The sequence below is a fragment of the Herpailurus yagouaroundi genome, unplaced genomic scaffold, assembly GCF_014898765.1.
Source record: "Herpailurus yagouaroundi ecotype Mexico unplaced genomic scaffold, PumYag 100, whole genome shotgun sequence".
Lineage (NCBI taxonomy): Eukaryota > Metazoa > Chordata > Mammalia > Carnivora > Felidae > Herpailurus > Herpailurus yagouaroundi.
In genome coordinates, this window is record NW_024412391.1 from 32,615,743 (window position 1) to 32,642,896 (window position 27,154).

General features: G+C 36.3%; 1 protein-coding gene and 1 non-coding gene across 2 annotated transcripts in view; one reads left to right on the forward strand and one right to left on the reverse strand.

The window, feature by feature from the left end:
• IMMP2L (inner mitochondrial membrane peptidase subunit 2) overlaps positions 1 to 27,154 on the forward strand; it is a 702,214-nt gene that overhangs the window by 198,260 nt on the left and 476,800 nt on the right. The gene's annotated exons all lie outside the window — the stretch shown is intronic.
• LOC121029045 (U6 spliceosomal RNA) lies at positions 15,606 to 15,712 on the reverse strand. The gene has a single exon (XR_005789552.1). It is a non-coding gene; the product is annotated as a U6 spliceosomal RNA (small nuclear RNA).

The window sequence follows — 27,154 nt, forward strand, 5'->3', positions numbered from 1 at the left end:
TTGATGATGGTGTTGAAGATTCACTTGGGGAAAACAGAAGTTATTATTGTGTTTCCCAAGTGGTCTCTTTCTCGGCCTCTCATTTCCTCTTTATTCTCTCATAGTTTGTTATAGTACCTATACAGTTTTATTGATTCTGTTGAGATCTTTAATACATCTGGAATTTGTTTTGGGGTTTGATACACAGTAGGGATTTAATTTTTGGTCATATGAATGGTATGTCTTCATTTTTCAGAACTTCTTTTGTGTCCTTGGGTAAAATTTTATAGTGTTCTTTATTCATACTTGCACATTTCTTGCACATTAGATTTATTCCTACTTATTCCATAGATTTTTATGGCTGTGTTTCAAAAGATCTTTTTTCCCAGTAAAATTTGCAATTGGTTGCTTCTGTGGATGGAAAATCATTGATGTTGATCCTGATTCTGGCCACATTTCTGAATGTTCTTACTCATTCTAATACCTTTTCAGTTGATTGTGTCTGTCTTTGTAGGCAGGCACAGACGACACCTCACACTTCTTTTTTTCTTTTCTTCTTCTTTGACTAAAACCTCCATTCTGCTCCCTGTTGACCTTCGTGGGAACTCTTTACTATTTACCATTAAAAATAATATTTCCTTTGGCTCCTCATATGGAATTAAATAAGTCTTCTTTATTCTCATTTGGTTAAAAGGCTTTTCTGGTTTTTCTTGTTAAATGTTTATCTTTAAGTGGAGTTTAAATTTTGAATACTTGAGCCTTTGCACTAGGCATACGCATCATTCAAGATAGCAATAGGTGTGTTTTGTATTTTTCTGTTAATATGGTAAATATATTACTCAAATAGATGTCTTTCAATTCATGTGTCTTGTATTATTGTGAATAACCCTGTTTGGTCATGAGGGGATATTTGTACTATGTGACTGGATTTGTCCAGATTTTATTTGGATATTTATACATGAGAATCTATAGGGTTTTTGGATGTATTTATGCATTTTTGGAATGAAAGATATTCTGGGCTCATACCTCCATTGCATATAAATATAAAGCTCTATGCCCTATTCTTAATTTTACGTGCTTCCTAAATAGTACTGTTCTCAACACTCCAATTCATGTCTATCTGTAGTATCTTACCACCTAGAATCCTACCAGAGGACCCTATGTAGACAGCATTATTTGATATTTCCAATATTTTTCAGATGAAGAGGGGGGAGGGAGGAGGAGGCAAAGGACTATTAAAATTTGTCAATAAAACCAGTGTTTCCTTTTCATAATTAATGTAATATATATAACTGGCTACATTTGTGTATATGGGATCTGTTATTATAAAAATGTGAATAGACTTTTGATATATTAAGTTGTATAAGTTTTTAGTAAATCCTTTTCTGTTAACATATATGTACTTGTACATGTATGCATATGATTTTAATACTCAAATCCCTTTCCCCTTTAAATTAGATTGACGTTTATGACATTTACAGTCTTATGTCTGAGAATAGAGCAAAGCTACAAAGAAGACTCAAATACTTATTTTTTGAGTTCTAAGTAGGCTGCTGAAATTTACAGTTGATGCAAAAGTCTTGAAATCCCAAATGTCTGAGTTGAAGAAGCTGGTGCTGTGTAAGATAGAAAGGGTCTTGAGTTTTTAAAGTACAGCTCTGAAGATACCAGTACATAATTTTTTAAATTTTTTTTTTTTAATTTAAGCAATATATTAGAATTCAATTAGCTAAAAAGTGAGATGATCTCATCTACATGTTAACTAACTGTTTCTTGGCCAGAAGGAAGAGTTGCATTAGAAACAAGAATCCATACACTTGGCAGTCCTATACCCTACCCTCCTTTCCTCTTCAGTTGAGACCTGGGATGATGATAGGAATTCCCTTTAGGTGAAGGTTTGAACAGGGGAGATTGGTGCTTCACTGTCTAGGTGAAAGCCAGTCAGATGGCAAGACTTCTATAAAAGTGTGCATGGTCCTATATGACTATGGTGTGGTAGTAGCAGCATTGGAACCTCCTGCCTCTTCTGGAACTTTGAGAAGCAACAATCTCATGGATGTATCCTACACTAGAGTGACATGAGTTCAGTAAGGTAGAGATGTTTATGGGAGGTGTCTGGAGATGAAGAACAGGAAAGTTGGTTGACAGACCAGTGCTTGAAAATAGCTTTCAGTTATGATGAGGGGACACAGTCCAAATGGCACCATGGAGTGCATGATTAGAGGCCAACCATAGATAATTACTTCACCAAAAACCAGATTGTCCAAATGCTGAGACATGGAAGGTGCCAGAGCAGGGCACTGCAGGTTTGATGCCTCCTACTGGTACCATATGACTGTTGTGTGAACTACCTCTCAACACGTAACCCTTACCTTAGGGAGAAGAAAGAAGTTGAGTCGTGAAATTGTGAATTGAAGTTAAACAGGATTACTGAGAAACCCAGATGTGACCAAGTTTATCTAGAAATGCCTAGATTATGTTTTCTGATATCAGGCGGAGCAGGAGCTTGAGAGATACATGATAAACTCTATAGTAGAAAACGGAAATTTTATGTTAAATTTCTGAATTTTTATTTTATGAAATAATGCATATGCAATATCAACAATATACTTTAGGACCAAGGGGTTATTGAAATGTGGTTGGGGGGATGCTAATGGATCCCTGAAGCCCTTTTAGTGGGTCTGTGAGGACAACACTCTGTACAATAATCCTAAGAATTTATTTGCCTTCTTTACTCTCATTTTTTCCTGAGTGTACAGTGTACTTGTAAAGAGACAACAGGACATGTGACTTAACAACAGATGAATTCGAAAGCAGAATTGAAAATCCAGTTGTTTCTATGCCAGACATGAAGGAGATTTGCAAAAGAAGTAGAACAATGCCACTTTTAAGTATTTTGGGGAAAATAGAGTTATTTTAAACAAAAATTTATTTTTGTTAACATGTAATGGTTGTGTTATTATTATTTTAAAATGAATTAACAAATTTTAAGTTATGAATTTTAGTTTTTAATGTGGCATAAATTCATATATACAATTCACATAAAGAAGAGGTTTTGGGATCTTTACTGCATTTTAGAAATGTTAGGGGGTCCTATAGCCAAGTTTGAGAACTATTGGCTCAGACTCATTTGAGCCGGCCACTGGATTGGAGGTTGGAAAGTGGAGATTGAAATCTGACTAGTATCTAAATAGCATTGTGTATTTTTTTTTCAAGTTTTCTGAATCTTACTTTCCTTGTTTATAAAATGGGACAATAATGTTTAATTTTCAAGAAATTGTGAGGAATATATACACACATATACACACACATATACACACTGATCACTCTAATATGCTGTTCCTACTAAGTGCTTGACACTTGTTGGATAGACAAATGTTAGATATTTTTGTTTCATATATCATCAGGGACCTTTATGTGGAAATAGCCCATAGTTTTCTTTTCTACTTACTCTGTCTTTTGAAACCCATTCAAAAGTTAGAAAAAAGTTGAGACTATTAATTTTTTTTCCTTTGAGAAAATGAAGAAATTTATAGATAAAGATATATAGACACAGTTGCATGAACCTGTGTTTGCCTAGCTCTTTTTGAGCCAGTGATTCTCAAAACAGAAAAGTATTCAGAATCATAGAGATTCACAAAAGTATTCTGTTTCCATATATATATATATATATATATGTATATATATATACATATATATATACACACATACACACACCATATATTTTTAATTCTTTACTATGCATCTTCTCCGCTGACTGGCATGTCCAGATTTTTGTCACCTCTGTACTATGTATATGGTTGGTTGTTTTCACTTCTCCCATAGCCTGTCAAGCATCTCCCTTCAAGTAGGCTCTTTTATGCCTCAGGTGTGTGTGCTTGATTCCAAACCTCTAGCTGAGTGACTGCATTTATACTGATTACTCATAAGTCTTCATATTATGAATACATTTATTGCCTTAGTGAGAAACAGACTGATAGAAAACGATACTTAAAAAAAAAAACACAGGGGCGCCTGGGTGGCTCAGTCTGTTGAGCGTCCGACTTAGGCTCAGGTCATGATCTCACAGCTCGTGAGTTCGGGCCCCACGTTAGGCTCTGTGCTGACAGCTCAGAGCTTGAAGCCTGCTTCAGATTCTGTGCCTCCCTCTCTCTCTGCCCCAACCCACTCGCATTCTGTCTCTGTCTCTCTCAAAAATAAATAAACATTAAAAAAAAATTTTAGGGGCGCCTGGGTGGCGCAGTCGGTTAAGCGTCCGACTTCAGCCAGGTCACGATCTCGCGGTCCGTGAGTTCGAGCCCCGCGTCGGGCTCTGGGCTGATGGCTCGGAGCCTGGAGCCTGTTTCCGATTCTGTGTCTCCCTCTCTCTCTGCCCCTCCCCTGTTCATGCTCTGTCTCTCCCTGTCCCAAAAATAAATAAAAACGTTGAAAAAAAATAAAAAAAAAATTTAAAAATCAAAAAAATAAAAAAAGACACAGAAAAAGGAAATATTCTCAAGAAGGTGACATATTTCAGTAGGTGAACATCATTTCTCTGAAGAATTGAAGCCTAATCAGATTTGTTTTTATACTAATAGATCAAATAAAGTATATTGAGGCAATGTAGTAGCTGTCTTGAAATACACAGGCCAAAAAAAAGTGAAAGTGATATTTATTGGATATACAGTACAACATGGATGAAATTGAGATGGATTGCATTTATTCATTTCAAAAGTATGGTTTGAAATTTAACACAACAATGAAATAAGTTGGTAATGAGAAAGAACAGTGAGTAGAAGATTTTCTTTTTGCAAGCTCATTGTACTATAGCCACTCATTTAGCAATTTTTATCTGTGGTACCCATTTGGAATTTGCATAGGTCAGAAGGAATACGTTTGTTATTATTATTATTATTTTTTTTTGCCAGGAATGGGAGCAGAACTTGATGACAAAATGATCTTGGTGATAAATTGCTCCTATTGCTGGTTATCTTGAATTGGGAGTTATCTACAGTGCAGTATAAGAAAAAAAAGATGCCACCCCTATTCATTTTGATTTAATGGGTTGGTGTCGAATGCAACATACCATCTTTTTCCCCCGTGTACATTCAGTAGTGAATTGAGCAAAAAATATATTAAGTAAGCTTTTTAGTTTTACATCAAAATCAATACCAGACTGTTATTGCAAATTTTAACATCATGATTTCCTCATCATTTTGTGTGGTACTTTCATCTCTTCCAATATAACAGTTGGCCGTCTAACCTAGCAATATTAAGTATAATGGCTGAAAATGCATAGTCAGGTTTTCACCTGACCCTTCATCCCCAACAATTACAGTGTTCATTATTCTGTTCTCAATAAACAGAAACTGAGGAAATTAATAAAATTAAAAAATAGATCAAAGGTGTAAGAGGTGAAATTCCTCATGGTGCCTGTGAACAAACTAATACACGTTTTGGATGACTTTTGGAAAGGTGTTAAATTCTCTTTTCATTTACTCTTAAATATTCTGTAGAAAGGAAATGTCAGAGTTGTTCTATGGTGACATACAGCTGAAATCTCCTAATCGCTTAGCCACTTTAGACAAAATCTGTCATTGCGAGTGTGATTACTTACACAGAATAATCGTGTAAGATTCAGGTAATTAGTAAACATCTAGATCCTCCTGTTGGTAGGAGGAATATTGTCCCCATGTAATGTATTGAGCACCTAGTGTGTACTGCTCTAAGCTCTGGGGATACTAAGAAGACCCTGCCCTCAAGGAGTTCATTACCTAATAATTTATTATTATTATTTTTTAATGTTTTTTTTTTTTTTTTTTTTTTTTTTAAGAGAGAGAGAGAGAGGAAGGGAGGGAGGGGAGAGAGAGGGTGACAGAGGATCCAAAGTGGGCTCCACCCTGACAGCAGCAAGCGAGCCAATGTTGGGCTCAAACTCATGAACCCTGAGACCATGACCTGAGCTAAGGTCACACGCTCAATCAATCGACTGAGCCACCCAGGCTCCCCATTACCTAATAATTTTTAATAATATATTGCATTAATAATTACAAAATGGTGATAAGTCCACCAGTGTAACTATATGAAAATTTAATGATTTGGGATATATTTTATTTTAATAATTGGCATCAGGATTCCTCTTACATAGGGAACATCTTTGAATAAAGAATGAGTTCACATGGAGTAGATGAGAGGCATCATATTGGAGGGGGGGATAATGTAGGGACTCTTCTGGATCAGAGATAAGGGGTATTCATTTTGATATGGACAGGGAGAGGGCCTCTGTGGGATGTGGCCAGAATGCTGGGTTGGGAGAGTGGAGTGTCTGACGCTGTCTTTCCCTGTCCTGGCACTCCTTCTGTCGCCCTCAGCGGCTATTCGAGTTCTTCTTCCCCTTTATCTAGGGATCCCACTCTACTTCTCCCCCTTCTACCACACAGCCGTGCTTCTGCACACATTCTTAGTTAAAGCCTATATAGCAGTTTATCTGTAGTGTTTTAACACCTACACAGTTAAGGCTCTTAGGGCTGTATGAAAGCCAAGACATTATTTGCTTTCCTAAAGCTTAGTGAGAAAAACTGATTTTTAACATTTGAAATTAAAAGACACCTGTTGTAAATTAAGTGGCTGCATTTGTTGGATTTTGGCTCAAAATTCTTTAAAGTGTTTTGTTCTTTAACATATGTTCTGTCTCACTTGCCTATATAATTCCTGAAGAGAAGGAATAATGTTTCTTGCAGTTTCATTACCATTCCTATACCTAACATAGCAGCCGCCCAACACAGGTGTTCATACATATTTGTCAAATAATTTGTTGCTATTAGTATTAGCAATTAATCTTTAATTTCTCCCCTCAAATTTCAGAGAAAAATAGAATTGAGATAATAATTCCATGTTCTGACTCTAGTAATTAGGACTCTGGGAGGCTCCTCTGTTTTGATAATGTGATTGTAGCTTAAAAAACATTCTTTTCCTTATGGCACACTACTAAAATTGCAGGAAAACTATCTGGAAATAAAAGGGCCTCTGTGTTCTGCATGCAAGCCCAAGCTTATAAAGTATTAACTAGTATACACACAACTCAGTCTCCTTGGGAAGAAAATGAATACTTGAAAGGATTTTTGATGAAGAAAAGATTTCTTTGCTAGTTTAAATTTATTCAAGGAAGATCATTAGGAGTTTATGATATGTACACATAAGGGCAGAAGAAGAAATATTCCTTGTTTCAGATATCAGAGCTTTCGGATGGCAGAGTCAGTTTGTAAGTGATGGCAGAGGTTCATTTTTTCCCCAAGAACATCTAGGTCCAATGGAGCATAGTTTAAGGCTCTCTTATCAGTTTCTGAAGGCCATTTCTTAATTTTGGTTCTGTTAATGAGACGAATAATGCCATTTGGGCATCTTGAGAAAAAATACTATGGACACAATTTACCTTATTCATAGGGCAGATTCCTAATCACTATTTGCTATTAGAAGAAATTTTGCAAAATTTCTCTATTTTACTTAGATTTAAAATGGCATTGTTTGGTTTCTAACACAGTAAAATAAGGAAGCAGGTGGGATTAGAGTCCAGTTTGATGACTTGCTCACTGGCTTGCTGCTTCTGAGAAAGCTCGAGTGCCACCTGTGTTTTACAGAAATTTAGCATTGAACTGAACGTGACCTAGTGGGGAAGGTACATACAGATATTTTATCATAATAAATGCTTTAATAGAATTTATAAGCAAATGTTGTGGGAGAGATAAAAGTTGAATTTATGAGAGGAGAGTTGGGGAAACGCCCCAGGTGACCCCAAAAAGCAGGGATGCCTTTACTTTGTCGTGCTCACCCCCGTTTTAGAATCCAAAACTTTGCCCCCATCTTCCAGTGTACCTCCTTGCTCCTCAGCCTCCCTCAACTGCCTTGGGTCTCAGACTATTAGGAAATAGAAAGATGGTAGAGAAACTCCAATTCCCTGCCCTAAACCTACCCATGCTTTGGCCTCTTTCCTTCCTCTCTAGGAGAAGGAGGATCTTTTGTTCCTCTTTGAGGCTTGTCCTTATGCTCCGGGCCCATTTCTCTCCAAAGGCTCTGAAACCAGTGCCACCCATTTAGCTCTTTAATCATTGATACCTTCAGTCTCTACCTCCAGGTGCTTTTCTTTCAAACCCTAAAGGCTTGTGTCATCCATCAAAAGAAGCCACTTTCTTCCCCTGGCCCTTTGATCCTTTCTAATTGCCTTCAGAGCTTAGTTGCTTTACAAGGCTAGTCTCATGCTGGCATTTACTTCCATATTCTTCAACCCATTGCTGCCTGGATAACCTCAGATATCTGAGGCCCATCATCTTCAAAACTGAACTCACGATCTACTTTCCCGAGCCTGCCCTCCTGCCTGCGTTCCCTCTCGGAGTTCACCGAGTCACCTGAGTGGAGACCTGGAGTCACCCTACACTCCCTTCATTCCCTCCCTTCCCCTTCATCCTTCTTCACTGTCATCACTAACATTTAGTGTCCCAGTGAAAGTTACCAGCATCTCCACGAGTGAGGTACTCTTGTGCCTATTTTATCATGGTCGATACTCAAGTGCAGCGTCAGCCCCACAAATCGAAGTGGGACTTCAAATCCCGGCATCAGACTGGAGCCCACAGTCTGAAACAGCAGTGTACCACAGTTTATCATCTAAACCATCACCAAGTACTGTCACTTCCGCTTTTAAATCTGTTGAGTCCATGTACTTTGTTCCATTCCCACACCACCAATGTAGTTCAGACTCTTGTCCACAGTTCACTGGACTATTGTGAGAACTATTTTACTGCTCTCAGCTTCTCCTGTGGCTTTCATTTTATCTATCCATATCTACTTTCAGAGCAATCTTTTAAAATGACTTTAGTAAATGTATAATTCTAACACTTAAAATGCTCAGGGGCCTCATAAATCTAAGGTAAGTTCAGACCTCTTCCTGTAGCATGTGGAAAGTTCTGTCCTCTTCCTTGCCTTGTTTAGCCCTTTTTTCAGTTGCCTGGAGAAAAATGTAGTTGCTACATTGATCACATAGCTGGGTCGAATATGTGGGTCAGTTTGTATATTAAATAACAGACTCAGGAGTTAACAGATGTTCAGAATTTTCTCTTAGCCTGTTTCCTCTTCTGCTCTGGTCAGGTCTCCCTTGAAGTAGTCGAGGACAGGGCTTAGGGTTCGAAGTCAGCCATGAGTTCAGTTCCTGACCTTTCTGATTTCTGTAATCCTCAGTATCTCCATTATCTGATGATTATAATTCACTCCAGCCTTATTAGGATTTAGTTCAGGAGACCTGCAAATCTCTTACTACATTTGTTAGTTCTTATTGGTAGGTTAGTTCATTTGGCTTTGATTATTGAAATATGGCGATTGCAAGGAATTTAGAAGAGACCCATTGATTAAAACACTGTGTTTCATTATTATAATGTTTATTAACATTAGAATTGAATAATGGACAGTGGTATAATCCAAAGACAAAGAAAATGAGGCATGAGGGTATGTAGTAGTTGTTTCCAAATATCTGTGGGGATATGGAAGATTAACTTGATTTATTCTATTGGTCCTAGGGACCATAACCTAGTGGGAATAAATTAAAGAGCCGAGGTAGATTTTTTCAGTCAATATAAAGAATTCTATAACAGAACTGCCTTAAAACGACCTGCCCTGTATTGCAGTCATTCCAGTGGAGGCCACAGTTGTCAAGTGGTACATTAGTGCTTTCACTAGAGAGATTCCGACCTGTTAATCATTAGCCAGAACTGCTGCCAGTTAATCTCCATGGTGCCACCCATCTCTGATGTGCTATGAGTCAACTCCATTTTTGTACAACGTATTATTTCCCACCCTATTCCACGTAGGCCATTTACAGATCATAATTTCTGTGGTAACCAATGCCTGTAATAAGTTGCAGTCCTCGAATAATCAAAATCCATACCTTATTTCTCCTTCTGTAGTTGTTTGATGTCTTTTATATTTCCCCAAAGTGTTAAATCTGGCCTTTAGGAATCAACATCCTCTAAACCCCAGGAGACAGTCTAATGTTGTCGGCAACATGGGGATTATTGCAAACAGCTGCTCATTGCAGAGTGGTGGGTAGCAAACTGTGCCTCAGGTGACTAACATAAAATGAATCTAAGTGCAATGAGCTCTCATGAAGCAAAACTAAAACAGTATGCAATAAGATTACATCTACTTGACAGTTTTACCTGACCTCAAATTACTAATATTACACATTTAGCAATATTAGACCTGTCTAGGGCTTATAAAGGATTGATTGACTCATAAAATCTGGATTACATTCTATGTGATCTTACATGAAATTTCTAATTTTCATAGTAAGTATTTATGTGCAAGGAAAATTCTAGGAGAAAACAATAAATGTAGAATACTCAGAGTTTATCTTTACTACTGCTTCTGCACTCATCAGTTTTACTCGTATTCATAGTCCTGGGTTTGTGGTACTCAAATTTTATTTTGTCTCATTTTCTCATCCAAAACATTATTGTGTGGCTTCTTCCTGATGCTACCACCCTCAGGTAGCACTTCATTTTTAGAACGTTGAATTAATCTCTAAAGTGTCTTATTTATTTATTTCTCCATGATCCTACTCACTCTTCCTAAAGTAACAGCTATCTACTTATATTAATTCAGTTGTATCATCCCATGACTTATTTAAAAAATTTTTTTAAATGTTTATTTATTTACTTTTGAGAGAGAGCAAGCACACAAGTTGGGAAGGGACAGAGAGACAGAGGGAGACACAAAATCTGAAGCAGGCTCCAGGCTCTGAGCTGTCAGCACAGATCCCGACGTGCTGTGGGTTCCCGACGAACCCACAAACCGTGAGGTCATGACCTGAGTCGGAGTCAGACGCCTAACTGACTGAGCCATCCAGGTGCCCTCCCATGCCTTATTTCAGATACTGTATGTATTAATAGTAGACTTTTAAACAGAAAGCATTTATCCAGTTCTACTGGTGGATGTTAGACTGTCAAAGGTAAAATTTAGAGAAAATAGGAAACCTCTGTTCACATCAAAATAGTCTGCACATGTTCAGAGCATGTACAGTTACCCTTCTTTTCTTCTGTCTTCTGGAGACATTTTTAATCTGCTTGCTCTATACCCTGGCACAGTTCTACACATTGAGAATATGCTGAAGGCAGGGGAAAGAAGGAAAGATCTGTGTGTGGTGATAGAGAAAAACAGGAATGTGGGCTGAGGGAACAGTTTGGTTATGGTGGACAGGAGGGAAAGTCTCTCTTAACTGACACACTGAAACTGAAGGAAGTAAAGGAATCAACCTTATAAAAAATGAAGAGAAGAGTGTACTACACAGAGTGAACAGTATATGTCAAGACCCTGGGGCAGCAAAAAGTTTGGCATGTTGCAAGATCTGGAAGGAGACCAGTGTGGCTGGAGATTTGTTTGGGCAAAGTTGGACAAGATGAGTTTGGAGGTGTTGTTAGAGGCCATATCATTTAATAGGGCAGATAAAGTCTTTGAGAGAGATCTTAAGTGGCATTCAACTTATAGTTTGATAAAGATTCTTTGACTACTCTATGATAAATAAATTAGATGAGGTAAGAATGGAAATAATATATTTAGAAGTCTAGGAGAGAAACTGGATTACTGTGGGGATAGAAAAAAAGTGGAGAGAAGTGGAAGGATTGAAATACTTCTTTGGAGGTAGAGTCACAGACATTTTGGTTGGATTGGATGTAATAACAGAGGGGGAGAGAGGAAACCCGAATGGTGACTGGTTTTCTGGTTTGATAAATAAGTGGATGGTTGCACTATGTAATGAGATGGTGACGTTCCCCCACCTAACAGAAGAAGAAGATAAAGCTTGAAGAGGTTAAGTAATTTCCCCAAGGTCGTGTCACCTCTTTCTCTATTCTGTTTTCATTTTAAGCAGACACCTGTACTATGAAATTATTTGTGTGGGAAATAAATTCCTAGACTATGAAATTACTTGCGTGGGAAATATATTCTTATTTTGTGTTGTGTCCCAGCACTTACATCACTTATATTGAAGGCTGGCATTCATATCATTCACTCATTTATCCAAGAGATAATGAATTCTTTAAATATCACGGGGTACTGAAAAGTGATACAGAGAAATGGTCCCTGTGTTGCTGATAGTGGGGAAGGTAGACCATTAAACTATATAGCTCGGTATGAGACTGCTTTAGGAAAGAAGCACTGGGTATGAAGGAAGGCAGGAAAATCTTCTCACTGAAGGGCATGTCTTGTCTCAGCTGAATGTCGAAAGCTGAGAAGACAGGAAGAAAGAAGAGGAAATAGTATTCTATATCTATCAGAAGTGACAGCTCATATTTCGAGCAGGGAATCCACAAAGCTCAGAGAACATGACTTGGAGACATGTGGTTGAAAAATTAAGTTCAGGTGGAGTGGGGAGAGGTAAATCTGTATAGGTAAGCAGGGCATGCTACCTCAAAGTTATTTTAAGGAACTTGGGTGTGATCCTGTGGTAGAAAGAAAGCTATTTATAATTTTAAGAAGGAACATGAAGAACATTGGGAAACCTGAGTGGCTCAGTTGATTGAGCGTCCAGCTTCCTCTCAGGTCATGATCTCACAGCTCAAGAGTTTGAGCCCCGCATTGGGCTCTGTGCTGACAGCAAACAGCCTGGAGCATGCTTTGGATTTTGTGTCTCCATCTCTCTCTGCCACTCTCCTGCTCATGATCTCTCTCTCTCTCTCTCTCTCTCTCTCTCTCTCTCTCTCTCAAAAATAAATAAATATTAAAAAACAATTAAAAGAAAAAGAAAGAACATGACATGATAAAATTACTATTGAATTTTTAAAAAATGTTTATTTATTTTTGAGAGAGAGAGACAGAGACAGAGACAGAGACAGACAGAGAGTGAGCAGGGGAGGGGCAGAGAGAGTCGGAGACAGAATCCAAAGCAGGCTCCAGGCTCTGAGCTGTCAGCACAGAGCTGGACGTGGGGCTCGAACTCATGAACCAAGAGATCGTGACCTGAGTGGAATTCAGGTGTGCAACCAACTGAGCCTCCCAGGCATCCCGATAAAATAACATTTTAGAAAGACCATGGTAACTATAGTGTGGAAAATGGGTTCAAAGGGGGTACAACCACTTAATAAATACTTGATATTATTCTACAAATGTCTTGTATATGTAACAGGCAGTTACAAGGATTTTCAGTTTGGGTTCAAACTATGATTTAAGACCATTACAGTGTGGCATAAACAGGCCTCAGTGTTGTTTTATTCTGTTATCTGATTTTTTAAACAATGTGATTTAGGATATGCATTTTTTTTAAATTTGGCTCATTTTTTGCACATCTTTTATGCTAGAATGAATTAAAATTAACTTTTAAAAATCCTGTAAATTTTTAGAGATTTGTATATCTTTTTCTATTAAAAAGGGTGTGGTGACTAACACAAATATTCCTATTAGTGTACCTAGAATTACAGGAAAAGTTAACATATTTAAAATGCTTTTAGACATTATGCTCAAGAGGAAAAAGTAAGAGGGATATAAAATTTTATTGCTGTTATAATTACACTTACATGTAATAATGACAGTATTTTTAAGGTATACAAGATAATACTGAGTAGTTTAAATATCAATTTATTATGAATGTAAGTTGTATATGACATTCATTCATTTTATTAATATATATGTGCAGTAAATATTTTAAAAGCAAATAATACTTTAACATATTTTCAAAACTCTTAATTGCTAATTTATTCTTAAAATAAAACCCCAGAAGGGTCTTATAGGTCAAATCAAACCTCCTTCCAGAATAAATTTATTTCTCTATAATCCAGTATCAAGTTTCTCTTTAACACTGTCTTTTTAAGTGTTTTGATTATTTGAAGTTCTTTCTGAAACACTGAACTAATCTCTTTCTTTGAAAAATCTGCCTTTTGGTTCCAGCTCTATCCTTTGTGGTTTCAAGGATATGTTTAAATATTTCATACGTTATCAAGACTTATTCATGAAGATTTATGCTGGAGTATTAACCCTGGGAAAGGATTTACTTCAGAGTGTAATAAAATAAAATAGTTACTTAAAGCTAGTTCCCTTCTGTGTTTATGTGTGCTCAGAAATGTTCAGACAGGACTGAAGGTCTCATTTGGTGTGTACTTGTATATTTTTTTCCTAAACGCTGATTGCAGTTTACATTATAATTCATATATTCATTGTGTTTGCTGCATATTTTCTATTTCTCTCCAGTAGAATGTAAGTGACAGGTGCCCGAAATGGTGTTTTATACATAGTAGGCTCACAATGAATATTTGTTAAATGAATAAAAATGATTTAAAATCTTTCTCAAAAATCTTCGGATGATCTATGTGAGATTTATTGGCTATTAATCTTGCCACTGGAAGGCTAAATTATATTAAAGATCATATGGCTAGTTAGTGGAAAAGTCATTTCTATATTCTGATAATTCTGGTTACTCCTGCTGGGAAACCCAGGATGTAATCTCAGAACAAATGTAATACATACTTAAGGACCCTATGTCCCTCATATTCCCTTTGTGTCACTGCCTCACCTGGATGATTTTTATTTCCATAGATTAGTTCTGCCTTTTCAGAAGTGTATGTAAGTTGAGTTATATAGTATATACTCTTGCTGTGTGACTTCTTTCAGTCAACATTTTTTTTTTAATTTTTTTAATGTTTATTTTTGAGAGAGAGAGACAGTGTGAGTGTGAGTGAGTGGGGGAGGGGCAGAAAGAGAGGGAGACACAGAATCTGAAGCAAGCTCCAGGCTCCTAGCTGTTAGCACAGAGCCCAGTTTGGGGCTCCAGCTCACGAACCGTGAAATCATGACCTGAGCAGAAGTTGGATGCTTAACCGAGACACCCAGGCGCCCCAATATTCTTTTTTTTAAACATACCCTTTTTTTTTTAATGTTCATTTATTTTTGAGAGAGAGAGAACGTGAGCGGGTGAGGGGCAGAGAGAGAGGAAGACTTCTCTCTCTGTCAGCATGGAGCCTGACATGGGGCTTGAACTCACAAGCCGGGAGATCACAACCTGAGCTGAAGTCAGATGCTTAACCGATTGAACCATCCAGGCATCCCTTTCACTCAGTATTCTTTAGATGAAGTTCATCCTGTGTGTGTGTAGCTGAAGTTCAGTTTTATTGCTCTGGAGTCAGATGATTTAGATTTCACAATTTAGATTTCATTCTGCTGTCAACAGACATTTAGGTTGTTAGTTAGGTTATTATTTTTTTTCTGCTACAAATATTCTTTAAATTTTTCTGTACATGTATGAATATCTCTTAGATATCAACCTAGGAATGGATTTGCAGGGAGATAGAGGATATATATATATTCAGATCTAGGAGGTGAATCTAAAGATTTTTCTAAAGTGTTTGTATTATATTCATATTTTATAATGTGGTGAACATGAAGGATGTATTTTGATGAAATAGGGATCATATGGCTGAAAACATGACCGGTTTTAAATTTTGAGAAATCAAATGTATATAATTAATTAATTAATTTGTTTGTCAGCTGTGCTGACAGCTCAGAGCCTGGAGCCTGCTTCAAATTCTGTGTCTGCCTTTCTCTCTGCCCTCTCCAGGTCGTGCTCTGTCTATGTCTGTCTCTGTCAAAGTTAAATAAACATTTTAAAAAGCATTAAAACAAATATGGAACACTTCACAAATTTGTGTGTCATCCTTGTGCAGGGACCATGCTAATCTTCTCTGCATTGTTCCAATTTTAGTCTATGTGCTGCCGAAGTGAGCACTATAATTAATTTATTTTTAAAAACAACTAGAATAATGTATTTTTTAGTTTTCTTTTAGTCCCAGCATTTCCAATAGTGATGGGTTTTCTTGTTCTTTGTATACTATGAAAAGTGACTCATAGACTTGAAATCTTGAAAAACTTGCAGAGTTTTAGTTCATTTGACATCCAAAATTTTTTTCTTTCTTCTGTACTATTATTTCTTGATTATGTGTAACATATTGCAGGCAATGAATTGTATCTAAAGAATTTTGTATACAGAAGAGTAGTATTAATGATGAACATAGGATTGATATCTCTGTGGCAATTTTAATTGGCTTCTAATCCCAAATTAGCATTTAGAGGCTAAATGTGTTTCTCACCATGTGTTTTAAAACATAGGCATCTTGTGTAATATGGTTTGAGAATGCTATTTCAGCCTCAGTTACTACCTTAAGTATTTACACAGTGTTTGGAAAGTATTTTAATGTATTGCAGGGGCTAATTACTCAGTTTTCATCAAATTCCTTTATTAATCCAATGTAGGTCCAGATGCAAAAGTTGAGTTGAAGTTTGTAAGTGAGTTTGGGAAAGAAAGCATCACTTCATATCTTTCTTTATTTCATGTTCAGTTTTACTTTAATCTAGTTGAGAGTGATGGTGTAATTTGATTACCACTCTTGACTTCTGGTTCTTTCAATCATTATTTCTATAACTTTGGGTAAACTTTTGACTTTATTGAGTCTTTGTTTCTTTATCTTTTAAGTGCGGGAGTGGGACTAAGCTCATCTCTTTTAGAGCTAATTTTTGTGTGTATGTTCTGTATATTAATGTGGGATATTAGATGTGTTTTTAATAACGCATTGTTCAAATAGACCTCCCTGGTTTTCTTTCTTTTGCCTTGCATGTGGAAGGAAATATTTCAGAGAGAGAATAACTATACTCCACTTGCCAGAGTTTCACAACTGGTGCTAAATGAACCAAGGAAGAGCAAGATCTGCTAAATCATGGCATTGAACTTGGTGTTCTAGGCATTATAATTTCTGATGAATGGTGTCTCCTGAGACTTCTGTAAAATGATACATTCTGACATCCAGTGACCTTTTAAACTAATATTTCTATTATGTAATTCAGTTGCTTCTGTTTCCTGGAGATAATAACATTAGTTTGTACTGAGGTAGATAATGATTGTGTTAGCAATTTCCTTTGTGGTAAGTGTTTTTAAAGTAATTTAGTTTGAAGGAAGAATCGTTTATACAAATAAAATCCAGAGGAACTCACCCGTAGTGTACTATGATTAAAAAAAAAAAAAGAAAGGAAAAAGAAAAAAGAAAAAGAAAAAAAAGAGGTAGTCAGTGACTTCTGGGACAGTATTTTTGAGACTCAAGGTAAATAGTCTCATTGATTGATTTTTAGGAAAGCTTGTTGCCAACTATAACTCTTTTTAAAACACATACACATACAATATTACGGTGAAGGGACAAGACTGTGGAATCAGACCTAGTGCTATTTCTGTCATGAGTGAGTAAGGAATATTAGACACCTGGATTTTGTTTTATCCATAAAACAAAAGTAATACTTCATAAGAGTACATAGTAAATACTAAGTGAGGTGATAACGAGAAGCTTACACTGCAGTACTTGGCATACAGTGGTGCTTGGTAAATAATAGCGATTTTTTTTCCCCCTTCATGGATGCTGTAAGGTCTTAAATGGCTTCTAAGTTATCAAAGACAGTTTAAGTTATGTTAGTCAACTTTTACCATTAAGTGTAGTTATTTTATTCTGATTGTTAGATTACTGTTATATCTGTTAAGTCTTGTTTTACCAAAGTAGTTGATTGCTCAGAACACCTAGTCTCTGTTTATGGCTGATAACAGTTTGCTGTGGGTAGAATGATGAGGATGGGGTGAATGGTTGACCTTTAGTCCTAGATTTTCATCTAAAATATTTACAGTTACAGCACAACAAGGTTATGCTAAGAAGAAAGAAAAGCGTTTGTTTCCTTCTACAGTCCGTGTCTTTTCTTTGACCATGCACAACTTCCACCCAGCTTTTCCCCATGCCCCCTCTTGTACACGGACTTCATCGTTGCCCACAGATCAACATTTCTGCCATGGTGTCCTGGACTGCAGAACCTCCCTTCCCCTCCCCCCCGTCCCGTCCCGGGCCGTGCCGGGCCGGCCCGTCCCGTCCCTTCCCTTCCCTTCCCTTCGCTTCGCTTCTTGCCTCCTTGAAGTGCTTGTACTGTGCTTCTTGTCTTGTTTCTTTGTCTCACCTTGTTCTCTTTCTCACCTCCTTGCTACTTAGCATAGATGCCTCTAATTGTAATATGTCCTTTTATGTGTGTCTTAAGTCTATACCTGGATTATGTGTAGAGGCAGTCTTGCTTATTTTTTTGTGTGTTTCTGATGAAACTTACAGAGTCCTTCGCACAGCAGATTTGTAGTGGATGTTTGTTGGTGTTGTTGTTCATACTCCTGCTGATATTGTTTAAAAAAAAATGAAACGCTGACCCTAGATGTATGGTACTTTGGGTAACTAAGGCACTCTAGGTTTGACTAATTTGAAGTCAGACTTGGTTCTTTGAGCTAAATGGTTGATTCATTCCCATTTATATACTTGTTCTGCCCATCCATCCAAATAATTTATTTAATACTTTTATTACAAAGCATGTGCTAGGAGCCATGGGAAATAGAAAAAAAATCAATTGGTAAGGGATGATTACACTAATTACTGTTATTGCCATTCCTAAATAATTGTTTCGTATCTTCAAATAACTTCAAAAGACTGGCAAATCAGGATTTATTTATGTTTCTAAGTTAAAGTAAATTTTTTAATGTATTACTTTTTATGATTGCTTGCTTTAAAAAATATGGCATTTTCATTTAACTGATAAAGGCTGATCCTTGTGGCATCAGTTAGAATTTTAATCCTAATATAAAAATGTTATTGAACCAAGAGAGTACTGCAATATTCCTGAAGACCAAATATTCAAATTTAAATAATAGCAATGTAGGCTTGCTTTTAAGTAACTTGACTAAAATTTAAAGATGGAGTTGAAACAAGATTTGAACAACTTAAATATTATGTATGATGTGTGCTATGAAATATGTATGATGTGTGCTAACCTGTTTTTGGTACTATTCTCATTTATTTTGTCTACCTCCCCGTGCTAGTTTTTGTTGGGCCACTTTATCTTACCCACTGTAAATGGTATAAAAAAACATGAAGAAATCTGCTGTTGAGAAAGAAAACTTGATTTATAATGTGAACACAAATTGGCTTTTTATAAAAAATTAGTTTAATGGAAGGGTTTGATAAAAGCTTTAAAACACGTGTATTTGATTTTCATTTTCATGGAGATAAGTGAAAAAATTACTTTCATTGAATTAGAGCAAGAGATTATGTAACCACAAAACAGGTAGAAGCAAATATGAATGTATGGATACAAAAAGGAACTAATCTGAAACTGTAGAATTGAAAAATGTTGTCACTGACAGTAAAACATAACTACAGACAGGATAAAATCTAGAAAATACACTGTTAGAATTTTTGAGCTGGAAGATATGATCGAGGAATCTATGGATTCCACCAAAATAAAAAATAGATAAAAATTGAAAAGCATAAAAATATTGCTGAGACTAAAGGGTAGGTTGAGAAGGGCCATCATGACTAAAAGTATCTAAAACATCTTAGGCACATTGCTGTCTTCAATTTTTTATCTCGTCACATTAAAAATAACTTATTAAGATGAGATTATACAAGTATACTTGAAAACGTTCTTATGTAAAAATTCAAAATTGGGTAAGGACATACTGAGTTGCAATGTGCAAGTACCTCTTTACTCATTTTAGTCATTCACAGTTCCCACCCTGTCGATACCATCATCCATGTGGTGTGTATCCTTCCAGGCCTTTATTTTTGTGTAAATTTTTCATATCATTACACACCTTTTTAAAAGAATTCACAGTTAAAATTGTGTCTCTTTGTAATTGTGTCTCAAGAATAGATGACTGGAGATGGAAATAGTATGGCATGTAAATTTTAGATTTTGATAGGTACTGACAATGTTGTTCTCCAATAAAATTGCACCTTTTTATGTTCCCACCAATATTATATGAGAATGGCAATTTCCCCATATTCTCACATAACCGGATGTTATAAAGCTATTAAATTTGTAATTTCATGGGAAGAATATCCTGATTTTTATTTGCATCTCTTAATTTATTAGTGATGTTTGACATCTTTTCAAGTTCTTAGGCTTATTTTTATTTCTTCTGTTAATTGATTGTTTTACCTATCTTTCCTCAGAGTTGTTTTTTATAATACTATATACTATGTAACAGTTATATACTATAACTAACCTTTCCTCTGTTGCATGTGGTATAAATGTTTTCTTCTCATCCATTCACCATTCAGCTTTGTTATATTTCCACTCTGTAGACATTTTACCTTTAGTGTTGTACAGTTGAGTTTTTAGAACTCTTAAGGCTTAAAATTTGGTATTCATCCTCAAAATTAATCTTACATAAAGGTGGGCATCGTTTCATCAAATATAGTTTTAAATATCTAAGTTATCCATTAAGAAGAGTGAAGGAAGCTTAAATAAAGCTTTAGTTTCTGTCTCTTCTGTAAGAATGCCATTTCTGTCTCCCCTACTGCTGTGCCCGTGTTAAAGTTTAGATTTCAGAAGAGCATCAGGAAGTGTGAATCTCTGCTGAGCTCATGGCACTTGGCCTGTAACTTGCTCTTGTCTCAGGGTCAAAAGCCCATGAAAGCTGCTTGTCAGGGCTTTGATTAATTATGCAAGAGTGATGGGACTGAAGAAGGAATAGGTGTGTTTCGAACTTTTGATTTCTCTTGTTACCGGACCGATCTGACCTAAAACTGAGCTACCTTTCTCTTTCTGTCTTTCTGTGTAGTGAAACATGATAGGAAATGGAATAAATAAAAGTCAAGAGAAATGGCACAAAGAAAGTAAAAGTGAAAAATTAAAAAAAGAAGTTACATTTCGTAGTCTGGTATCTCGGTCACTGGGGCAGTTGGTTCCATGTATCTGCAGGGAGCTCCATTTCCAGGAGCTCTTGTGCAGTGTCAGGACCAAGTAGAAAAGAAGCAGTGAGACCTTGCGGCATACCTGGGTACTGTCTTTCTGTAGTCATGTGTGTATGAAACACCATGTTTTTCAAGTTAGTTTCTATTTTTTTTTTTTTAATTTTTTTCAACGTTTTTTATTTATTTTTGGGACAGAGAGAGGCAGAGCATGAACGGGGGAGGGGCAGATAGAGAGGGAGACACAGAATCGGAAACAGGCTCCAGGCTCTGAGCCATCAGCCCAGAGCCCGACGCGGGGCTCGAACTCACGGACCGCGAGATCGTGACCTGGCTGAAGTCGGACGCTTAACCGACTGCGCCACCCAGGCGCCCCAAGTTAGTTTCTATTTTGAATACCTTTCTGAGCTGGGAGTTTAATTTTTATATATGTACAAATATATGTATGTATATATGTATGAATTTGTTTTCTCTGTTACCTCGCTTTTAATGGTGTGCAAGTTGTGTATGTGTGTGCAATTGCTGGATAAAAGAAAATGTATATGTTACTCAGGTTGGCAAAATAATGCTCCCCACCCCTCTCACAGATGTCCATGCCCTAATCCACAGAACCTTTGAATATATTATTTTGTAGACCAAAAGGGATTTGGCAGACATGATTTAGGTTATCAACATAGGGGTGGGAAGATTAGCCTGGACTGTCTGGGTGCACATGAGTCCTGAAAAATGGGGTGCCTTTTCTGACTGAATCAGAGCTGGGATAGAAGAAGAAAGAGATGGGAAGTGTGAGAAGGTCTGGAGCTGTCCTTGCTTGGCTTTGACAGTGATTCATATATATATATATATATATATATATATATATATATTTGTTTTTTTATTTTTTTTTTTTTATTTTTGAGAGACAGAGAGGGACAGACTGTGAGTGGGGGAGGGGCAGAGAGAGAGGGGGAGACATAGAATCTGAAGCAGGCTCCAGGCACCAAGCTGTCTGCACAGAGCTCTACGTGGCGGTCGAACTCATAACCTGAGAGATCATGACCTGAGCTGAAAAGTTGGATGCTTAACCGACTGAGCCACCCAGGCACCCCTTTATATATTTGTCTTTGAAATTTATTGATAGAAATGTTTAAAGCTCTGAATTTTTCTCTGATCAGTGCTTTCAAAATATCTCATGTGTTTTAATTTTAATATTTTTAAAGGTATTTTTTCTTTCAGTTTATATTCACGTTTTCATCCAAGAATTGCTTAAAACAAATATTTTTTTTAATCCAAGTAGAAGGGGCTTTTACAAAAATGATTAAATAATTTCTAGTTTTATTTCATTGAGATCAGAAAGTATTGCTTTCTAATATTTTTGTTTTGTAGAACGTACTGATATTTTCCTTGTGAACTAAAATGGGATTAATTTTTGTGATGCTCCATATGCATTTGAGAAGAAGGTTTATATTCTATTTTCAGCATATAAAGTTTAATATACATCCCTAAAATCTACCTTATTAATTCCATGTTTAGGCTTAAATTTTTTTTTTTTTTTTGTTTTTTTTTTTTTTTTTTTGTTCACTTGATCTGTCTTGTACTGACTCCTATTAATAGTTTGCTTTTTCTGTGTGTCCTGATATCTCTGAAATTTTGCTTTACAAAGACGAATGCTGTGCTATTTGCTACACGGATATTTATATTTATTATATCTTCATTGTAGTTTTGGCTTTAAAGATTAAAAACTGTCCCTCTTTTTTTACATTTAATGGTTTCTGTTTTGCATTCTGTTTTGTTTGATATCTGTGTTACTATCCCTGCTCACCTATTGTTTCAATTTTCCTGATATGTTTTTGCTTATCCCTTTATATTTGGGTTTGTTGACTAATTTCTTTTAAGTATCTACCTTGTTTATAGTGCATAGTTAGGTTGCATTTTATGAGCCACACTAAAAAGTCTTTTCCTTTAAATAGTTTAAGTGCACTCAGAGTTAGTAAAAAGACTGCTGTATTTGGTCTTAATTCCATCATGTTATTTCATATGATAATTATTATACATGTTATGGTTTAATTGCTGGGTTTCTTTTTTCTGTAAGAGTTTTTTCTTTTTTTTTTTTAATTTTTTTTAATGTTTATTTATTTTTGAGACAGGGAGAGACAGAGCATGAACAGGGGGCGGGTCAGAGAGAGAGGGAGACACAGAATCTGAAACAGGCTCCAGGCTCTGAGCTGTCAGCCCAGAGCCCGACGCGGGGCTCGAACTCACGGACTGCGAGATCATGACCTGAGCCGAAGTCAGACGCTCAACCGACTGAGCCACCCAGGCGCCCCCTTTTTTTTTTCTAATTTCTTTGAATTTTCTTAGAAGGTTTTATTTTTGTTTTAGCAGTCACATTGAACTTATGCCTTATTAATGCCTTTACTCCCAATTTTAAACCTTATCCATTTGATATCTGGTTTGGTAATTGTTAACAGTATACTTTCTACCTGATTGTTTTCCTCCTTACCCCATTGTTTTATCATCATTACTTATACTTTGTGAGAACATTCAGATCATAATATATCACATAGAACATAAAACATATTGTATCCCCATGCTTAATTGTCTTTATGTCTTACATCTACAAATGAAGATATATATGTACACTTAGTTTTTTGCTTAACTTTCCTAATCACTAATTAGTTGGATTAAGTTCGTCTTCTAATAAATTCTTCAAGGACCTGTAGACAGAGAATTTTTTGAGTCCTTACATGTTCAAAACTGTTTTTAATAGTGTTAATACTCAAAGGCAGCTTGGCTGGATATCCATCCTAGGGTTTCCCTTGTTTCCTGGAGATTTATGAAAATGCTGCTCCAGTGGTATGTTATTCCATATCTTATTTTTGATAAATCTGTTGCCAGTCTAATTCTTTTTATTTTGTACATTATTTGAATTTTTTTCCTGGAGACCCTGAGAATTTTTCCTTTATCTTTAATGTCCACTAATTTTTACTCGGATATATTTCTGAATTGATCATTTGCAGGTCCTTTCCCGCTGGTATCCAGTGGGCCCTTTCAGTGTGTGGATTCAGGTCTTTCATTTTTGAAAACCTTGAATTGGAGTATCAACTATTAATGCTATCCCATTGTACAAAAATATCCTTTGGGAACTCCATTTATACATTCTTTGGGTTTTCTTTTGCCTGTTTTACATTTCAGTCCCTTTCTCTCTGATCCATCTTACTTTTTTCTCTATTTCATTTTATTTACTTTTCTCTTGTTTTTCCGATACCTCTTTTGTATTTTCATTCAAATCTATTTTCCTTTTAGCATTTTGCAATTTAGTTTCCACTTGTGGTATGATTTTGTATTCTTCTTCCATTTTTTTTGTGAATTCAGTTAACCCTTGTTTTATCTCCTCCTTTTTTCTTGTCATACATTTTGTTTTCCTTGTTTTCAATTTCTGTTTCATCTACCTAAAGCTTGGCCTGTGGTATTTATTTACGCTGTGAATGTTATGTTAAAGTTTCAGTCTGTCTTGCCAACTTGTGGAGAGGGGTGAAATTCTCATCAGTTGAATTGTTGGGGTCTCAATTTGAATTTTCTTTTGATAGTTGCTTTTCTGTTGGGTTCTTTTCAGTGAGTTGGGATGGTTCTGACATTACTAGTTCAAGAGCCACCCTCTTTTGTCACTGTAGGCAAAATATTGTTCGTTTCCTGAGTGATACGTCTCTTAAGTTTTAAATTAGCTTTTGTCTTCTGGGATTCTAAATACCCCCCTCCCCCCTCCCACCATGCTTCTTTATCTTTCTATGTACAGTTTCCAAGGAAACCTTTCCTTCTGTTTTAACTCTCTGGCTCCAACATGAGACTTTTCCGACATTGCCTTGTCATGTCCTTGTTCTTGGCAGGCTCTTATCTAACTGCTGACTTTGCAGTATTTTTGTGCAGAGGACCAACTTTCTAGCAGTGATTTTAAGACACATTTAGGCCTGCCATTAGCTCTCCTCTTTTTTCTTTCAGTGTAATTTCTCCTGAACTGCTCTTGGTCCCCATGAGCTTGATGGCTGGAGCACCACCGAGAGCTTGCTGGGATTTAATGTTTAGTTTTGTACTTAAGAGTGATTTGAGGTTGAGAGGCTCTTATCTTCTAGTTATGTTGGAGTCATGAGTTTGTGTAGTTTTACTTGTTCTTCCTCCTCCTCTTCTTCTTCTTCTTCCTCTTCCTCTTTCTCTTCCTCCTTCTCCTCTTCCTTCTCTTCTTCTTTTCCTTCTTCTCCTCCTCCTCCTCATTCTCCTCCTCACCAGAATATGTTGGGACTTTGAGATTTAAACCATTGCCTCTGCTTCGGCTACTCAGAATCTTCTCTATCCATTGATACCACCCAATATCCTGTAGCAACTTAAGTGTTTCTTAGTTTTGCTTATTATGAAACTCGGATATTGAATATACATGAAAACCTTCCAAACAGGAAGAAGATATTTTAACTAAACTTATACACCATAGACTTTATCAAACACATAGACTGAGCATGTTAGAAAAAAAAGTGGATTCTGAGGTCTTACCAAGGTCTTACTAATGTAAAAATCAATGGGTTTTTGTCTTTCTGTTATTAATGTTTAGAGTCCCTAATGTGTTTTGTGAGACTAAATTATAAAACAACGATCTTCTTTTTAAGTGTGATGCATCATTGACTGCTGTCTTTTTGCTAAGATTGTTTGAGACAACTATGGATGTTTAGTAGTCCAAGGGCACGTTGAAGTTTCATGTGGAATAGTTACATGGGAATTTGCTGAAGCAATTACTCTGCTGTTTAATGACAAGTAATTATCCACATCACTTCCCAAGCTATACATCTCTCTCTTGCCCTTCAGCATTACGAACATCCCACCCATTGGCATGCACATTTATTCTGCACAGTATCCAGCTGTTACCTACTCTGAGATGTAACACACCTCTAATTTATGTAACTAAATGTAAGCCTTGCTTCCTGGGGCTTATAAAATCTAAAACCTTATTTTTCCTTATAACTGATTTTTTATATTCTTCAAACTTTGTAATGTTTTTAGAACCTGTGGCCCCTGAAATCGTTTTTGTACCACTAAGGAGCAAGAAGGGACTGTAACTTTCCTGCTGGGGTAAACTGAGTCATCTGTAAATTCATTCCTCGTTAACATTCTCTGGGGTCCTATTCATTTCTAGCTGCGATAGATTTCATTGTAACATGTCATAATTGTGGTAATATTGTTTAAATTATTTTTCCTGAATTGTATCAATTCTTGGAGCTTCTTTAATATTTCTTCCTAACTTGCAGCAGTGTTGAAAAGAACTCCAGCTGTATTGACAGTTTTCAAACTAACTTTGAAGAGCTTATAGGAGAGTACTCCGAGAGAGCTGTTCCATTCGTGCTGTTTTTAAAAATCATACAAGTTCCCTGAGTAAGATTGGATCATTGTACTTTCATTAGTTCTGTTATGACTGAGAGGTCATGAAGTGGGCTACTGCAGTTAGCTTTTATATTCTCCAGCCTAGCAATGAAAAGATGGAAAAATGAGCAGATCTTGTGCTTCATAAGGCTCTATCCCCATACTTATTTCTGTGTGTTATATATTACTATATACCTCCTCTCCCCAAACAGGTGATCATGTATGTAGTTTAACTCCCATTTCCATACTGAAGATAGGAGCTTTTTCATATGTAGATATCTGGAGAGTTCAGAATTTTTCATCTTATATGCTACATGTTTTTCTGTTTCCATTTCTGACCACAAGCCATTTGTGGCTCTCTTATTTCTACCTCTGCATTTATCTTGGATAAACCAGAGGATCAGATGGTAGCATTTATGTCATCGAGATACTAGAAGATTACTTTGTAGCTTCTAATATGCCTCTGAAAATAGTAAAAAATACTTTTCTATTCAGAATCAATGTACTGGTGAGCTGAATTTTCCCACTTTTATTTAGCTGTTGTTAATTCTTTTATTGTGTATTTGTTCTGTACCAGATGACATGAAAGATTTGGTTCAGTCTTTGGGTATCTAATGAGGTAGATGGATACATGAATAACTACTATATCTGGCAGGAACAGTTGTGATAGATACGTACAGCACTGGGAGTGGAGAATATGCTAACACAATCATAGAAATTACTTGTTTATGATGACACATTTATGCAAACTACATCATGATTTACTATAAGTTGAGTGGAAACTCAGATAAAGCAGGTTAAATGAGTCATTCTATTCAGATAATATATTCTCTTACATAGATTTTAAGAATTAGTATCTTTAATTAAACTTTTCTCTATATTCGTTATGTTTTCTAACTTGAGTTTAAGGGATGTTTACTTCTTCAAAACCAAGATATACAATGTTTTATTTATTTAAACATTTTTTTAATGTTTGTTTTTGAGAGAGAGAGAGTGAGAGAGAAGAGAGAGAGAGAGAGAGAGAGAGA